The sequence below is a fragment of the Canis lupus genome, chromosome 14 (genome assembly GCF_048164855.1).
Source record: "Canis lupus baileyi chromosome 14, mCanLup2.hap1, whole genome shotgun sequence".
NCBI classification, from domain to species: domain Eukaryota; kingdom Metazoa; phylum Chordata; class Mammalia; order Carnivora; family Canidae; genus Canis; species Canis lupus.
In genome coordinates this window covers 21589888-21607254 of record NC_132851.1, presented here as the reverse complement: position 1 = coordinate 21607254, position 17367 = coordinate 21589888, and the positions used below count along the sequence as shown (strand labels likewise).

Genomic DNA, 17367 nt, shown 5'->3' with positions numbered 1-17367 from the left:
TAAATTTTTCTCTAAATAAAATTTACACTAAAATAGACTCACTTACTAATTCAAATTCACTTACCAAAGCACTGAAATAATTTGGCAAAACTTTTATTTTCTCTGCAGTCCTTATTTCTCTTCCATTTTCTTGTGATACTTAATAAACAAGAAATCTTGGGAGGTATATTTATGTGTGCAAATTTTAGATAATAAAACAAATTCTGGAACACAGCATTCTATTATGTATTATTCATTTTTAGAATTTTAACAGACTTTCAGCTATGCCTGGACATGTGAGTCACAACACTCAACAGAGGTAGTGGGTGATAACGAGGAAGCCTTTTCTCTTTTCCACTTGAGGAAGCTCTCTGTTTGTGCAAGAAAAGGTCTAATTAAGCCTCACAAGTCATATGTGGTAAAAATTGAGACATCATGCTAGTAACTTTTTCTAAGGATGCTTTACCTTCCTTGAGCCATGGTCCCTGACTGGACCCAGATGCCACTTTTGGGGCATGCCACTTAAAATGGACTAAGACTTCAGAAAGATCTAAAGTATCCCCCATTTAGTAAAATAATAGGGCTTCAAAGGAAAGAAGATGGTACAAAGATATTTGCAGATGTGGCTTTTGATGAGCTGAACCCCATTAAGAGTCCCAGGAGATTCACAAAGTTTTTAAGAAAGGTGAATTGGCAGAAATAGCACCAGCTTGGATTGAAAGGAAGAGACACAGGCAAAATGAAAAGAGGTCTTTAGAAACCATGAGAATGCTACAAACCTGGAAACATGGCTACTCCCATGAAAAAAAGGATAACCCTAGAAGCAAAAACCCAAAAAGTGAAGCCAAGAGTCATAAGGAACTTAATCCTACTCAAGGCACTATCTACCAATTTGGGCCCTGCCGAATTTCAGAATTACTATGAGTTTATAACTCCTATATGCCTCCCATTATTCCTTGTTTGGAACAGGAGCATCTATAGCATATATTTTATAGGAGTCCCATTATTGAATGTTGGGTGTGTGTGTGTGGAGAAGGTAACTTGACTTTCTTCACAGGTCTTCAGCTTGCAAGGAGCTGTACTCAAAGAAATGTCCTTAAGGAACATCCTAAAAGGCACATTAACACCTGGGCCATCTAAATAAGAAGGACACTCTAGATGCTGAGTTGATGCTGTAGACTTTTTGAGGCCTCCAAAAGAGGTGAATATATTTTGTAGGAGTGAGGGTTATGAATCACTGGAAACCGTAGAGAAAACTGGTTGTCAGTTTTCAACAAATGATTGTCACCTTCTGGTATTCACGGATTTATATAATCTTTTCCAAGTTGAATAAAGCTGGCTTATAATTGGTCAATAATCAGTTCTTTCTTAATTCACTCATTCTTTTCATCCCACATGGAGCACACACATAGTGAGAAGAAAGACTATGTGTTAAGCAACAAAGCAAGTCTCGATAAACTTAGAAGATTGAAATAATATGAAGTATCTTTTCAATGAAAGTAGAATAAAATTAGAAATGAATAGCAGAAGGAAATCTGGAAAATTCACACATGTGTGAAAATTAAACAACACATTATTAAGTGACCAAAGAGTCAAACAAAAATGAAAGGTAAATAAAAAACACATTGAGATATACGAAAATGGAAACACAATATGCCAAAACTTATGCTGCAGTAAAAGCAGTGCTCAAAGGGAAATTTATAGCTATAAATGATAACATGAAAAAAGAAGAAAGATCTAAAATCAATAACCTTGGGGATCCCTGGGTGGCTGAGTGGTTTAGTGCCTGCCTTTCGCCCAGGGTGTGATCCTGGAGTCCTGGGATCGAGTCCCACGTTGGGCTCCCTACATGGAACCTGCTTCTCCCTCTGCCTGTGCCTGTGCCTCTCTCTTTCTCTCTGTGTCTCTCATGAATAAATAAATAAAGTCTTAAAAAATAAAATAAAATCAATAACCTAGCTTTTCACTTTAAGGAACTAGAAAAAAAGAGCAAAGTAAAGGCAAAGCATGTAGAAGGAAGGAAATAATAAAGATTAAAGTAGAGATAAACAGGAATGCCTGGGGTGGGTCAGTCAGTTAAGCATCTGCCTTCAGCTCAGGTCATGATGCTAGGGTCCTGGGATGGAGCCCTGCAACAGGCTCCCTGTTCAGTAGAGAATCTGCTTCTTCCCCTCCCTGTGCCCCTCCTCCTGTTCATTCTCTCTCTCTCACTCTCTCTAATAAATAAAATCTTTTTTAAATAGAGGTAAGAAAAATAGAGAATAAACAAAACCAAAATTTAATTTTTTTTTAAATCTCAACAAAATTGATTAACCTTAACCTAGGAATAGAAGGGAACTCCATCAACCTAATAAAGGACATCTATGAAAAATTCACAGGTATTATATTTAACATAAGAAACTTTACACCTAAAATAAGGAACATGGATTCTGCTCTCCCCATTTCTATTAAACATTTTACTGGAAGTTTAAGCCAGGACAATTGAGGAAGGAAGGAAGGAAGGAATAAGGGGAGTGAAAAAGTATCCAAGTTAGAAAGAAAGAAGTAAAACTATCTCTAGATGACATGATCTCATATGAAGAAAACCTAAAGACTTCACACAGAAGCTATTAGTGCTCATAAGCCAGTTCAGGAAAATTGCAAGACACATCAATATACAAAATACGTTTTATTTCTACACACTAGAAAATGAAATTGAGAAAATAACTCTAGCATCAAAATCCATAAAATACTTAGGGATAAATGTAACCAAGGAGGTGCAAAACTAATACCTTGAAAACCATAAAACATGTTGAAAGAAGTTTAAAAACACCTAAATGAATGGAAAGACATTCTGTATTCATGCATTGGAAGACTTGGTATTGTTAAAATATCAATACTATCAAAAGTGATCTACAGAGTCAATGGAATTCCTACTTAATTAACAAGCTGAACCTAAAATTCATATAGTAGTGCAGGGGACCTTGAAGAGCCAAAACAGTCTTGAATAAAGGCAAAGTTGAAAGACTCACATTTCCCAATTTCAAAATTTACTTCAAATCTACAGTAGTCAAAATAGTATGTTTACTGGTATAAGATATATATATATATATATATATATATATATATATATAAAACAAAAAAAGACATATATAAAAAAAAGAATAGACATATAGATCAAAGGAAAAGTATTAAGAGTCCAGGGATAAACCCATACATCTGTGGTCAACTGATTTTTTGACAGGGACATCAATACATTTAGTGGAAAAAGAATAGTCTTTTCATCAAATGGTGCACAGACAACTAGATAGGCACATGCACCAAGAACGAAGTTGGACCTCTACCACACACCACATATAATAATTAACTCAAAATGGATCAAAGACCTAAATTTAAGAGCTAAAACTCTTAGAAGAAAACATAAGGTTAAATATTTATGACCTTAGATGAAGCAATGTTTCTTAAATATGACCCAAGAAGCATAAGCAACAAAAGGAAAAAAAAGATAAATTTGATTTCAGCACAATTAAAAGTTTATGTACCTTAAAGGACACTATCAAGAGAGTGAAAAGACATCCAGACAATGAGAGAAAATAATTGCAAATCATATATCTAATGTATTGATAAGCATATATCTGACTGAGAATATTTAAAGAACTCTGACAACTCAACAACGGAAAGATAACAAATAATCCAATTGAAAGTTGGGCAAAGAATCTGTATAGGCATTTCTCCACATTTGATATATAACTGGCCAATAAGCACATGAATATATGCTCAAAATCATTATCATTGGGGAAATGCAAATCAAAATCACAATGAAATTCCACTTCACACCCACTGGAATGACTAGAATTTTTTAAAAAACAGAAAACAACAAGTATTGGTGAGAATGTGGTGATATTGCAACTCTCATACATTGTTGATGGGTCTGTAAAATGGTGCAGTAGCTGCCAAAAACAGTTTGGCAGTTCCTCAAAATCAAAACATAGGATCATTGTAGGATACAGTAATTCCCCTCCTAGGTATATATACTCAAAAGGATTGAAAAGATATGCTCAAACAAAAACTTGTACAGGAATATTTATAACAGTCTTATTTATAATAGTCAAAAAGTGAATCAACCCAAATGTTCATCAAATGATGTATAGATTAAAAAGGTGGTATATACAATCAATGTCATATTATTCAGCCATAAAAAATGAGGTACTATTACAGGCTGTTACGGATGAACCTTGAAAGTATTATGCTAAATGAAAGAAACCAGAAACTAAAGACCACATATAATATGATTCCATTTATTTGAAATGCCCTGAGTAGGCAAATTCATAGCAACACCCAGGAGGCATGTTAGTGTTTGTCAGAAGCTGGGGTCAGGGGGGAATACGGAATGACTGCTTAGTAGCTACAGGATTTCTTTATGGTAATAAAAATGTTCTGTGATTACATAGTAGTGATGGATATACTAAAAGCCATTGAATGATAAAAGTAAATTTTATGTTATGTAAATTTTGCCTTAGTTAATTTTTTAAGTTGATAAATACTACAAACATAACAAAATCTCAAAAAAAATAGCAAAACATACTGTACCTCTATTATATTCTTTTCCCTATAATTTTTGTCTAGGTGGTCTTTGTATAATTATCTCTTCATATGACAATAATTTTGTACAATCATTTTCTATGGAGAGAAGTAAAAAGCAACTCAAATGCATTTTTAAATGCCACTATTGAGCTGCATAATTGTTTAATCAAATTATACTATGTGCAATAAATTATGGGTGAATATGTGTAGATGTTTTTTAACAAGATATTTAGACTACTTTGCTGTGATTTTAGCATTTTAAATGCCATTTTTTCTAGAATTGCCAGGTTTCACTAAGACAAAGTATATCAGGGGCGCCTGAGTGGCTCAGTTAAGTGTCTTTGGCTCAGGTCATGAGCTCAGGGTCCTGGGATTGGCCCCACAACAGGCTCCCTGCTCAGCAGGGAGTCTGCTTCTCTGTCTTCCTCTGTGCTCATGCTCTCTCTCTCAAACAAATAAATGAAATAGTTTTTGAAAAAGACAAGGTATATCAGATGTGCTAAGTAAGACCAATTCAATACATGGGAAGCATAAAAATGCTACTTCATAGTTTGTAATACTGCTTTATGTTTGTGCCCCCATAAAGGTAGGACTTATAAGTACTGTTTTGCCTTCTCATTTAACAAGTATGTTAGTGGAGGCAAAAATTCAATGGAGATGGCAGGAATTATTTAGACTAGCTTTCCATATGAGCAAGAACTAAGAAAGAACATCATTAACCTAGTCATTGCCTCTAAAGGCAAGAAGACTAGAAGACAAAAGTGTAGAACACATTCCTTCAAGATGTTCCCTAATAGGAAAATAAACAAATAATGGAATAGTGTGTTGAGGGTGCACTTGGGGACTGTAAGAAGTGCTACTGGCCTAGAGGGTCTTCTTGGCTAGAGACGGCTTAGGGTAGACACTGATCAGAGGAGCCTTCACAGAGGAGCTCATATCACAACTTAATTTTGAGGGATGAGCTGGATTTTTCCGCACACAATAGTTAAAGAATACTACCAACAGAAAATGTTAGATGGGTCACACATACAATAAAATAAAACAAGATGTCCAATTCTTGGAACCGCAACAGCTTCAGAGGGACTCAAGTGCGTCCAGTAGAACCATGAGAGATCCAAGTGAAGAAACAGGCAGAGGCCAGATAAAGCTCATTGCATTGTTTTGTTCCAGGAATAATTAGATTCACAAATTCATTAGGAAGAGGCATAAATATATATTCACACTTTTATCCAATTATCCCATTTCTGACCACTTTTTCCACAAAATAATCTAAAACACAGAAAGACATTATATACATGAAAATGTTTACTTCAGCTTTTAAATATAAATGCCAAAAAAGGTTAATTATAATTAACTTAAAAGCCTTAGGGGAGACAGAATGACTTAAAAAGTACTCCAATGCAATTATGTGCAACAATTTAACAAGTGATAGATGGAGGATTGCAGACTATAGAAAATATAACACAATGTTAAATGGAATAAAGCAGATGCAACAATATATATGGTATGATTGTAAATATGTAAAAATGCCCCTGTCCCAGATATGCTAGGTTTTGGCCAATTTCATAATAGGCCAAGCAGCATCATGAGAAAAGTATTATCTGTGCTTACTAGATTATATGTAATGCAATTAATAATATGCATAATCACTCATGACGCTACCCCTTCCATTCTCAAGAGAGTCCCAGAATGTACATGGATTGTATGGTTCTCCTCCTCATCAGAAGAAACTTTACCCTGAAGAAAGACAATCAGGACCCATTAGCCTTAATGACAATTATGGGTCATTAGAGCAGGGAAATGGTAAGTCTGAGGAAAGAGAAGGTAGCTTCTCAGATTCTTTTGGTCCTACACCTCACTCCATCCTTCAAACTGTTGAGGCTCTTACCAAAATAAATTAAAAATTAGAGAGCAAAACTGTCGCTAATAAATTAAGATCACAAGGAAAGTTATGTCAGAGCTATAACACAGCATAATAGTAGAACGTGGAAGGGATAGTTTTCCAATCCCTGTGATGAGTCCTGGAGCAAGGAACAGAAATGCCGAAGTCCACCTCACCTGAATCAAAAAACCGGCAGAGAGAACAACACACACCAGATTATAATAGAGTCGAAGGAGTCAGGGCAAAAAGAAATCGATACATAGGGATGTGCAAGTTTTTGTTTGCACTTGTGTTTTTGTTTTAATGAACATCTGTGAAAAAGGACAAGAAGGTGAGGTAGTCACCTTACAAAGCAGTCGTTCTAAGGTAAGGGGATTATAAGTGTCTTTTTCCCTTTATCTAAAAATCTTTATAGCTATTCATTTGTGACTCTCCTAAAAATACTTTTATCTAAAATGTTACTGGTTGTATTAGGGCACAGCCCGAGAAGCAGAACCACTAGGGTTCTGAGGATAAATAAGGAGCCCCTCCCTCAATGATCTGATCACCCTTGTCTTCGGACTGGGTTCCTCACCCTCCACCATTCCCTAAATGATGGCTGATCACTCCAGCCTGTCTTCAGGAAGATTCCTGTCAGGTGGGATTAACCCAGAATCCTTTTTTCCCTGATGTTTCAGTTTAGTAATTCTTCATCCACTGACCGCCCCCCCCCCCGTAAGTTATCAAGCCCCATCTGCCCATGCTGTTTTTAGAGTGAAGCCTAATCTCTCTTTCGCACTGCAAAATTCCATCACAGTGGTCACCAAAGCCCCCTTCCTTGACCTTTGACTATTTTTTCTTTAACAGAAATTTATTATGAAAAGATGTCAAAACCATAGAATACCAGGCTTGAGTCTAGAAATCAGGAGAACAATGCCCATAATTATGGCACAGAACAAGTTTAGACAGAGAATTACTATCACTGCTTCTAAATTCTGCACAGCCAACATCACTGATCCTTGACACTGGAACCCCCCAGTAGTTCCACTACCTCTGCTGTTCAGAGATAGTCTTGCTTCTACCACTGTTCCTGAAAAACAGCTTCCTCATGATCCCCATTTTTTTCAAGTCACTAACTTTTATTGCAGGTCTGCAGAGAATGCATACGATCAGAGAAGACTTTTATACCCACTCATCTCTTAGCTGCAGAAAAGGCTGGGGAAATGATTATCTACTATCCTTCTGAGGCTTACTAGTGGGGAAACCACACATAGGGTGGATTTCTGAAGCTGGGCAGACCAAAAGAACGAGAATATCCACTAGACATATCAAGCCAATAGGTCTGAGGACAGTCTCTGACAATGAATCCGAAGAGCTTGCAAGGACCTGGCTATCTAGAACTATGGAGTATCTACTGCTTGCCTAGCAGGATGTTAAGTCCTTTGCTGGGTTGAAAGAAGTCAGGGTCCCTCTGCCCTTAAAAATCACATTCAACCCCTCAAATAGTCAAGACTTGACCTTCCCCATGAGGTCAATCCTTTTATCACTGCCCAGTGTCCAGGGAGAGCAAATTTTCCCTTTTGCTTTCAGAAGACCTCATTACTGTTATTGAAAAGAACATTTTGGTCAGAGATAAACAATGGAATGTTTCCACTTCCGTGTTTGAAAAGCTATTTAGAGAAGAGGGAAGAGAGTGAGCAAGGCTTGATGGTGATGTGATGGATGACAAAAGCTTCTCTCCATGCTGCAATGGCCCAGAAAAGGCAACAGTCACACACGTACTGCTCGTTACTGTTAATGGGAGTTGGGTCTGGCATCCAGAGAAGAACATGCCCTTGGAGCTGTACTTCCCTCTGTGGACAAATTGACATTGAGAGAACCTTTGTCATAAATAATCCCTGCCATTCAAAAGAACATTTAGCCCATTTCTGCAGAGGGAAGACAAAAGAGTCATTGAAGTTTCACAGACTCTGGGAGCTCTCTTCAGGAAGACTCACAAAGGCACAACGGGCTTCTGAGCTGCAATGATGGATAAAAGAAGGGGTTCTGCATTGCTTAAACTTGTGATGCCTGTAGAATATACATAATGCCAAATATCTAGGTACAAAATTCCAGTCACTGTTCCCCAAAATAGACAACAGTCCATTGCTTTGTGTAGCATTTCCTTACAATAGAGATAAGTAAAATTAAAATAAATAAATAAATAAATAAATAAAACACTGTCACAGTCCATCCAACCAAGAATCCTGCCTCTGGAAGAATATTTAAAGGTATTTGGTGAATGACAATGTTGGCCCATGTTATGTAAATAACAAATAAGTGAAGGAAGATTGATCAATTGATTGGTTAATTGGTTAATTAAAAGGCTCAACGGCCAACTTCATTGAATCTCTTTGTCTCACCCATTTCCAAGAATCTTTAAATTCTGAAAGCATTGCAGATCAGTGATCCAAACTCTCCTCAAGCCTAAGTATTCAGTTTTGAGGGTAAATTGCATGAAACTGAGAAGTATGAGATAGAGTTCTTTCAGATAACCTTATCTAAATGGAGTACAGTTTATTGGAAGCTTCAGCTTAACAACCCGTACTGGTCCTTTCAACATCCTGGTGTCCCACACTCCCCCATGCTCATTATGCTCTGACCACATTGGGTTTTTCTCTACTCCCTAAATAGATGCAGCTCCTGTCTGCATCGGGGACTTTGAACATCCTTTTTCCTCTGGCTGTGTTTCAACCCCACCACCGCTCAGCCTTTCAGCCCCTCGCTAACAAGAAGACAGACTCTGGTCTCATCACAAGCATTACCACCGCTGACAAGACTCTTCTGATCACTCCATTTGCAGTAGACCTTCTCCCTTCGCTCAGTCCTTTGTCTTCTTCACAGCACTTCTGATCGTTTGTATTGATAGGGTTCAGAACATACCACCCTAAAGTATGCCACTTTGGTGTATGGGTTATTTTGAGCTAAGCGTAATCAGAACCAGCAAATACAGGAAAAGTTCTTTACCTAAAGTAAGTTTAGGTGAAAAAAAAAAAGTAAAAGTAAAAGTTTACTTGCCTAAAATGAAACATATATTTCCCCTTTTGTAGAGAAGATTTACATATTTAAAGGAAATTTTCACAAATAAAGATATTTGTACTAGGAAGAGATTTACTCCCAGAGACACTTTTTTTTTTTTTTAACATGAGACTCTTATCTTCATAACAAGGTGAACTTTTTTTTTTTTTTTTTTTTGCCATATAGTTCCTCCCTTCCCCTCCCCTAATTTACCCAACCAAGCACCAAACTTCTATTTCTTTCTGTAACCCAGGATAATATACAAGTCTCAATCATCTAGCCAGCTTCTTAAGTCTCATATTTTTGCAAAACTCCTGTGTGTGTATATACATAATTAAAATTATTTTTTTACTCTCCTGTTACTCTGTCTTATGACAATTTAATTCTTAGACTGGCCTTAGGAGCTAGAAGGGTGGAAGGAATACTTTTTCTTCCCTCATCAATATCTTTATTTGTATAGGTTTTTTTCTTTTTTCTTTTCCTCACACTATAGTGTGAGGAAACTTGAACTATAGTTCAAACTCCATGAAGGTAGGTGCAGGGTCTACCTGGATCCTTATTTTATCCTCAGGGCTGGTAAAGTAATTATCACATGATATGAAATAAATAAATAAATTTTGAATAAACAAATGGATATATTCTCATCTGTCTTACTACAGTTGTAAGAAAATGAGAACAAAAGAAAAGCTTATATTAATGGAATCTTTTAGAACAAAGTTTTTCAGGATATATCCTATGGACAACAAATATTTCATATTAGATCTTTTACATTTATAAGCAAACACTAAACAAGAATAGCTCATTTAACAGGAAAATCTTGAAAGGCAGTATAGAACTAACATTTATCTCTTAGTTATTCCAGGATCAATGTCATGTCTTGTAATTCCTCCAATAATCCTGGGATAGATATGAGTAGAAAAGCAAGTTTTATTATTTTATTATCTTTCCTCATCTGCATATGTGAGGCATTTAAAGAATAAACAGAAATGGGATGTGCACATATACATTAGGAAAATTGGAATCAGTATGGATGCAAATGGTTGGAAGTGGCTTTATAGGAAATGTGGGGTTTAAACTGAGTCTTGACAAATCAGGGACATTCAGAAGGTAGAAAGAGAAGATGGGTCCATCCATGCAGATAGAGAGCATGAACAAAGTACAAATAGTAAAGGAGTCCGCACAGAGAACTGGAAAAAACAGTCAAGAGATCACAAGTATGGCCCCTATCAGGAAGAAGTTTGACAGATTGATTCTATCTGCATTCTGGAATTTCTCAAACTCTAAGCTGAGGAGACCAGATTTTATGCTCCACATAAAAACAAACTGTAAAAGATTTGGTTACAAAAATTACAATTGTGGAAAGGGAATTTTTTCATGAAGCCAGAAAAGGGGCCAATTCTTAACAGAGTTGATGTTTCTATCCAAATGCTTGGTAGTGGAAGTAGAAACAGTATAATTTAATTGTATCAATCAGAGTTCATTCAGAAAAACAGAAATCACTCTAAGTACTTTAAACAGAGGGAATTTAAAACAAAGAATTGGATACAGAGACAATAGAAAAGCTCAGAAATAAAATGGAACAGTGAGACAAATCAGGAATTAATGCCAAGAAGCTGCAAGGTGCAACTACCTTCAAGGTGCAACAATGCAAAGAAGCGTATGACTGGAGTCTAGGATCTGGAACTATCCCTTAGAAGCTGGAAACAAAGAGAGCCTGTCAGGATGTAAAAATTGTTTACCATAACATGGAGCCATGGGGCAGTTCTAACTGGTGCTGGAGAAGATGCTTCCGAAAGAAAAGAAAGAAAGAAAGAAAGAAAGAAAGAAAGAAAGAAAGAAAGAAAGAAAGAAAGAAAGAAAGAAAGAAAGAAAGAAAGAAAGAAAGAAAGAAAGAAAGAAAGAAAGAAAGAAAGAAAGAAAGAAAGAAAGAAAGAAAGAAAGAAAGAAAGAAAGAAAAGAAAGAAAGAAAGAAAGAAAGAAAGAAAGAAAGAAAGAAAGAAAGAAAGAAAGAAAGAAAGAAAGAAAGAAAGAAAGAAAGAAAGAAAGAAAAAGAAAATGCCATGACCTCTCCTTCCACCAATCTCCTCTATCTAGACAGAGGCAACTAGCAAGGTATCTTGGAGAATAAAGTTCCTTGCAAGTCAAAGCAGAAGAAGAGATTAGGGGATGAATCTGAGAGTTAAAAGGCAAAAGACCAGCACATCATTTAAAGAGAAGAAAACCTGGGACTACAGTCATGCCACTAAATGAAAATAAAGAAGTCAAGAGAAAAGATTTACAAGGAAAAGCATCTACATTAGTCACAGTTCTCCAGAGAAACAGAACCAATAGTGTGCACATTTGTGTAGAGAAAGAACGTAAGAGAAAAAAAGAGAGAGAGAGAGAGAGAGAGATCATAAGGAATTGGTTCATGTGATTATCCATACAAAGTCCCAAGATCTGCTGGGTGAGTTGACAAGTTGGAGACTCAGGAAAGCCCAGGGTGTAGTTTCAGTCTAAAGACTGGTAGGCTCAAGACCCAGAAAGAGCCAATGTGTCAACTTGAGTCAGATGAGAGGAAAAATGGATTTGCCAATTTGAAGTCAGTAAAGCAGAAGGAATTATCCCTGTTCAGGGGGAGGCTCTTTGCCTTTTTGTTCTAGTTAGGTTTTCAGCTGATTAGATAGGCCCACCCATATTAGGGAGAGTAATCTGCTTTACTCAATCTACCAATTTAAATGTTAATCCCACCCAAAAACACCCTCACAGAAATACTCAGAATTATGTCTGGCCAAATATCTGGACACCCAATGGCCCAGTCAAATTGACAGATAAAATTAGCCATCATAGCATCTAAGTTGAGTCTGAGTTAACAGCAGTCTATGTGGAAATTCCACGAAAAGGTGTAGAGCTTGGGCAGCCTGGGTGGCTCAGCAGTTTAACCCCTGCCTTCCGCCCAGGGTATGATCCTGGAGTCCCGGGATCGAGTCCCACATCCGGGTCCCTGCATGGAGCCTGATTCTCCCTCTGCCTGTGTCTCTGCCTCTCTCTCTGTGTCTCTCATGAATAAAGAAATAAAATCTTAAAAAAAAAAAAAAAAGGAAAGGTGTAGAGCTCAAAGAAGTGGTGGTCAAGATTGGAAAAATAAATTAGGAGTTGTCCAACATACAAGGAACAAACTGAGTCATGGACAGAAATAAGAGAAGATGATAGTTAAAATCATGATCTAGAGGCATTATACGGGTCTCCAGCTAGAAACATTAAACAGTATTAGGTATATTATTATTACTAAGATAGATGGGTCTAAGTTATTTAAATAGATTTTCACCCACACAGGCTGAAAAGCTTTTCTTGTTGGCCTTAAATTAACCAAAACATTCTACTTACCAGAGCAGCTAAGCCCTAGTGATAATGAAATCTTGCTATATTGTTTTTTTATTTAAACTAAATGATCTAATTCAATTCTCAACTTTGTATCCTTGATTCTGAGATTTAGTGAGCATGTCTGCACTCATCATGTTCACACCCTCATAGTTTTATAATCATTATCTGTATTATTTAGGACAGACCAATTATTGTAACATTGACCACAAAATCTCAGTGGCTTAAGATAATAAAAGTTTATTTCTTCCCATGTCATTCTCTGACACGCTGGTGGTAATGGACTCCGCTCCACACAGCCATTCCAGGGCCCAGGCTCTTTTCATCTCTCCCAATGGCCTTTGGAATTCCTTACTGGATCCTCAGTATCCAACCAGTAGGTGCAGAAAAAGAATGAACATGGTGAACTGAGGAGGAGGTTTCTGGGCCAGGCCCACAGATGATGTACATAATATGTTCTCACATGTCACTGGCAAGTACTCATTCATAGGGCCATACTTTTGTGGGGGAAGCCCGGAGTATAAGCTAGATATGTGCCTAGAAGCAAAAAGAAAATGGTATGGTGGGCAGCTAAATATGTTCAACCATGTTGATCTGTTCCTTCTTAAACTATTTTCCAATTTGAGGAGCTTTTGTTCCCATGACTGTATGACCACCCTCCCCTATACATTCCCCAGCTCAACGATACTTCTCATGACCTGAGACATCAGATGGACATAGCATGCTAACAAGGATAAAGAGGAGGAGATGAAAGGAGAACAGAGAACTTCTGAATTGAAATGACCTGAAGAGAAATGTATCTCAAACATCTATCGTGCAGAAGAGGACACTGAGACCCAAAGAGGAAAAGTGAACTACCCAGGGCCACACATCTTTAAATGTAAACCCAGGACTTTAACCCAGCTCTCTTAACATTCTGACCGGGATTCATATCAATACACTGTTATTTCAAATGTGTGCATGCCAAAATTTGGTAGAAAGATGGAATAACATTTCCATGAGCTTTTAATACTCTGAAGCTATATAATAATGTTGGACATTTTGCTGGTGCTTTTGATACAGAAAGTACAAATTTGACAAGCATTCCTAGAAGCCAACCAAACTAAAAATCCAGAGCCCTTCAACTAAACCATTATTGTTAAAATTATTTTCCACAAAGTATTTACTAGGATGCATGTATGCCTTAAGTGGCCTTTTGAAAAGAAGTATTTGCAGTTTTTTGTTTTTGTTTTTAATTTCCCTGCTACTTGCTTTATCAGAATTCTTTCAATTGCTAACAATGGGAAACAACTCAAACTCGCTCAATTTTTAAAAAAGGAATCAACTGAATCATGTAGATATTGCAGGTTTCAGAGAAATCTGTTATCATCAGAGCTCTGTCACCTATCACTCATGTCTACTAATGTTTAATTCTCTTTCTAGGTTGGCCTGATTCCCTTTTCTTGCACACAGACTATTTCCACATGTTGAAAATGATGGCTACACGAGCCCAACAAGTTTCAACTTGAGATCCAGAGAGAAGAGTGAGTCTTTCCTTACAGCACCAATAGAAAAGCCCAAGTGGACTCTAACTGGCCCACCCTCAGTCACCTGCTTTGGATATGAGTGGGGTGCAGGAAGAAGGAGCAGATATTATGATTGACATCCCACCAGACCTACAAGAAGTGGTGAAGGATTTCCCCCAGAAACCAGAAAAGGGGCTATGAAACATGCTGAGCAGAGAAAAATAGTAACTATCACAGTCCATTCTGCTTGCTGATTAGCAAAAAGATATTGGAGATAGAAAAATAGAATCTATTTCTAATATACAACTAGACACATGATATATTAATTATATACTTCTATCTTATCAAAGAGCCGACATACAAAATCAGGACACTTTCCCTCCTCTTTTTTGAATTAAAAAGTTAGAACAATAGACAGCCCAAGATATAGTCTCTCTGTCAAATACCTCTTGTTATTTATAGGTATCCCATGACAAATATCAAATTTATAGTTAATATGGTTACTTATGCAAAAACTAATCATATGAAAGCCTCTCACTTTAAAAAAACAAAAGTAAAGCTAAGTATTGGGTTTAGGAAAGTCCTATGAAATTGTCTGGTTCATCTTTTTCATTTTGCAGATAATGGAACTGAAGACCAAAGAAGTGAAGCTGCCTGGTTCAATTATGCAGCTTTTTATTAAATGAATCCTGGGTTAAAATTCAAGTTTCCTTTCAGGTAGGGAAGTATTTTCCCCCTTGTACATCATTGCTCAAGTTTTTTTACATGTTCCTCACATTGTAAAAGATGTAGAAGCAAACAGACAATTGTCAACTGAAAAGAGAATTTATTGGATCTGTCAATCATTCAAAAAAATTTAAATTTTTATGCAACAAGTTTTAACAGATATTCTCCCCTAACCATATTTTTGAATATACAATCCTGTCATATGTGGAAAAAAATGGTGGCTTGTATGAACCAAGGTTCAAACTGTGTGTTAAATGCTTGTAAAAATAATTACCACATGACATTAAAGTGACATGCATTCTGAGGAATGCTTTTCCTACTTGGCTTCAGAGTTTTGTTTGTGGGGGTTTTTTTTTTCTAAAAAGTTTATCTCCTGCTGTGTCTTCATGTAATTATACACAGCATGATTAGATGGGGAAAAAAAAAATTCCCTAAATACTACGAACAGCCAAAATACAGTTCTAATCAATTCACTTGATGTCAAATTGTTTCAAATGTATCCTGGGTACTAACACAAGCACTCCTAGCTTTTCTTCTTTTAGTAGAAATTAACATCTGTTTTCCCTGACCATTAAATTTCTGCTCACGATAAAATATTAAGATCCTTAAAACTCTAATCAGAAATGCAAATTAAAATGAGATACTACCTTTTGCCTTTCTGGTTCATAAAGATCAAGAATGAAAGTGTCTAGTTTAGCAAGAATGAGGGAGGGCAATTTTATATACTTCTAGGGCAAGTGTAATCACTACACTTTAGGGTAAATATAGGTACTATACTTCTTCTGTAGGCCAATTTGACAACATATATTTAGGACCATTAAGAAATAGTCATGTCTTTTAATTCAATAATTCCACTTTTAGTACTTTGTTCTAAGGAAATTATCAAATACATACAAAAATGTTTATCACCATATTATATATCATAAAAAAAGACATCATTAAAAATCAAAAAAGATGTACCTAAATAAATCAGTGATAGCATATATGATAGAATATCTTCTGACCGAAATGACTAAAACTAAAATATTGGCAAATAAATTTTGTCTATCAGTATGATAAAATACTAGGTTGCCATTTTTTAAAAGGTAGAAATATGTCCTAATATAATTGAATTCTTGTTAATTTTGTATGGCAAATGTATGTGTAGCTGTACATATACATACACGCATAAAAATAGATGAATACAAAATACAAGTATATGCATCAAAAATATTCATAGAAGTTATCTCTGCCTGGAGATAATATCTCTTTCAAAATGTTGATGTCATGATTCAATTAATATTTGTAATATTTATATATGCAATATATTATGCAATATATTTATGTGGCATATCTAATATATGCAATATATACTACATATATATAATATACAATAAGATATATATAATTGATACATACAACTATATATTCTTTATTGTATATATTTTATATATTTATTTATAATATTATGTGTATACATATAAAATCTCCTCATCAGAGGACCTGGGAAATAGTAGACTTTCAAAGAATGACAGTCACCTTCTTGCCTTTACAATGTTTTTCTTATGTGACACCCACCCCACACTATTCTACATCGAACATGATTTGGCTCCAAGAACACAATCAGGGATAGAGAAGTATCTCAGGAAGGGAAAAAAGTCAGGCAGAGAACTAATAAGCCTCTGGAGCTCTTTGCAGTGTCTCTGCACGTATCCTCTCAAGCCAAAGCTTTAAGCCGATGTCAGTTTTCAAATGATAACAGAATGACAGGGCTTCATAACCCAGTGTGTGATCTTAAAGTCTACCTTGCTGATGAATATAGGCTAAGGATAACCTTTTTATTCAGAAGGTGTTCTTATTACCTTTTAAAAGCATAAATCAGACCCCGGAAAAGATTAGGTTCATTACTTTAAAATAACCACGTGAAGGAACCCATGGCCACATATCCAAGCTTAATGGATTTTGCCCTCTGAAAGAGGCATAATTTTGGATTCTCCTTCCAGGTCCCTGTTGGGTTTCCATGGGAACAAATGTTTCAGGGTCAACTCTACTCATCTTGGGGTTGGGGAGCTATATGAACAAGTGAGAGAGACAAAATCTGTCTTCTTTGGGAGTTGATTCAGTCTAACTATGGGCCTATATTTGGCCATAACAGAGGAATGGAAGGTCTGATGCGATAGGACGTTTTAAGGCCAAAGCAGTGAAAGCTTCACTGAAGTATGACATAATTTTTAGTCCTTCAAATTGCTACCTGTTCCCTGACCACCTTTAGTCTGTTTTCCCTTTTGTTCACCAAAAGGGTAGATGGTATCTTATCAGGCTATTCAATACAAAGGA

At 36.3% G+C, this 17367-nt stretch overlaps 1 long non-coding RNA gene across 1 annotated transcript in view; it reads left to right on the top strand.

The window, feature by feature from the left end:
* LOC140603776 (uncharacterized) overlaps nucleotides 1-15338 on the top strand; it is a 52012-nt gene extending 36674 nt beyond the window's left edge. The window contains exons 3-4 of the long non-coding RNA XR_012006768.1: nucleotides 14243-14343; nucleotides 14946-15338. This is a non-coding gene — a long non-coding RNA (uncharacterized lncRNA). The remainder of the gene's footprint in view (nucleotides 1-14242; nucleotides 14344-14945) is intronic.
* Nucleotides 15339-17367: the final 2029 nt, after the last annotated feature.